We start from the raw sequence: 2134 nt of genomic DNA, 5'->3' as shown, positions 1-2134 counted from the left end.
CAGGAGACTGTGCACAGCAGAAGTGACTGATCAGTTCTGATTTTCTTAGCAGCAGCAGTGGCTCCCTTTTCTCGTCCTACACCTGGTCACTACCATGTCCCGTACCGCGGGTGTGGAGAAACGCAGTTGGGCCGGCATGGGGAGACATACTGCCTGGTTGGTGGCTCCCGGGCCTCCGGCAATGCTCTTTTGGCCACGCCAGCCAAGGTGGAAGCAGAGAAGCCAGTCCCCAGACGTGCTCCGAAGAGAAAGCACTCTCCGGAAATGTCGGACAAAGACCTGGGTTGCTGTGGACCCAAAATCCGGCGATTGTAGCATGGTGCCAGGAGGCGGACCCCACAGAATCTTGCAGGTGATCCATCCTGAAGAGAAGGCAATGGTTTAAATGCCTAAGGCAGCGAATGCCTCTTCCTGGACTGACCACCACTCCCCACCACCACTGCCAACTGCCACAGATTAGAACCTGCATCGTTTTGTCTGAGCCTTCCCCAGCCAGGAGCCTCCTTCTATACTAAATGGCCATAAGCCAGGAGCCTCAGAAACTGAGGTTTGTAATGAGAGTCTGCCCTGAACATCCCAGGGCTGAAGCTGGCCTGGAAGAAACCCTGGCGTTCCTCTGCTTAATCCTCAGGGGCTCCTTTGTGAGCTGAAGAAAGAAAAGTCTAGAAAAAACGGATACCTGGGAGGGGAAGATGGCGGAAGAGTAACACGCGGAGATCACATTCCTCCCCACAGATACACCAGAAATACATCTACACGTGGAACAACTCCTACAGAACACCTCCTGAAGGCTGGCAGAAGACCTCAGACCTCCCAAAAGGCAAGAAACTCCCCACATACCTGGGTAGGGCCAAAGAAAAAAAGAAAAAACAGAGACAAAAGAATAGGGACGGGACCTGCACCAGTGGGAGGGAGCTGTGAAGGAGGAAAGGTTTCCACACTAGGAAGCCCCTTCGCGGGCGGAGACTGCGGGTGGTGGAGGGGGGAAGCTTCGGAGCCGCGGAAGAGAGCGGAGCCACAGGGGTGCGGAAGGCAAAGCGGGGAGATTCCCGCAAAGAGGATCTGTGCCGACCGGAACTCACCAACCCGAGAGGCTTGTCTGCTCACCCGCCAGGGAGGGCGGGGCTGCGAGCTGAGGCTCGGGCTTTGGTCAGAGCACAGGGAGAGGACTGAGGTTGGCGGCGTGAACACATCCTGAAGGGGTTAGTGCACCACGGCTAGCCGGGAGTGAGACCGGGAAAAGGTCTGGAGCTGCCGAAGAGGCAAGAGACTTTTTCTTCCCTCTTTGTTTCCTGGTGCGTGAGGAGAGGGGATTAAGAGCGCTGCTTAAAGGAGCTCCAGAGACGGGCGCGAGCCGCGGCTGAAAGCGCGGACCCCAGAGACAGGCATGAGACGCTAAGGCTGCTGCTGCCGCCACCAAGAAGGCTGTGTGCGAGCACAGGTCACTATCCACACCCCGCTTCCGCGGAGCCTGTGCAGCCCGCCACTGCCAGGTTCCCGGGATCCAGGGACAACTTCCCCGGGAGAACGCACGGTGAGCCTCAGGCTGGTGCAAAGTCACGCCGGCCTCTGCTGCCACAGGCTCGCCCTGCAATCCGTGCCCCTCCCCTGCCCCGGCCTGAGTGAGCCAGAGCCCCCGAATCAGCGGCTTCTTTAACCCCGTCCTGTCTGAGCGAAAAACAGACGCCCTCCGGCGACCTACACGCAGAGGCGGGGCCAAATCCAAAGCTGAGCCCCTGGGAGCTGTGAGAACAAAGAAGAGAAAGGGAACTCTCTCCCAGCAGCCTCAGAAGCAGCGGATTAAAGCTCCACAATCAACTTGATGTACCCTGCATCTGTGCAATATATGAATAGACAGCGAATCATCCCAAATTGAGGAGGTGGACTTTGAGAGCAAGATTTATGATTTTTTTCTCTTTACCTCTTTTTGTGAGTGTGTATGTGTATGATTCTGTGTGAGATTTTGTCTGTATAGCTTTGCTTCCACCATTTGTCCTAGGGTTCTATCCGTCCGTTTTTTTTTTTTTAATTTTTTTTTCTTAATAATTATTTTTTATTTTAATAACTTTATTTTATTTTACCTTATCTTCTTTCTTTCTTTCTTTCTTTCTTTCTTTCTTTCTTTCTTTCTTTC

The sequence above is a fragment of the Monodon monoceros genome, unplaced genomic scaffold, assembly GCF_005190385.1.
Source record: "Monodon monoceros isolate NGI ecotype Baffin Bay Population unplaced genomic scaffold, NGI_Narwhal_1 Super_Scaffold_14, whole genome shotgun sequence".
Classification (NCBI taxonomy): domain Eukaryota; kingdom Metazoa; phylum Chordata; class Mammalia; order Artiodactyla; family Monodontidae; genus Monodon; species Monodon monoceros.
Note: the sequence above shows the minus strand (reverse complement) of the source record.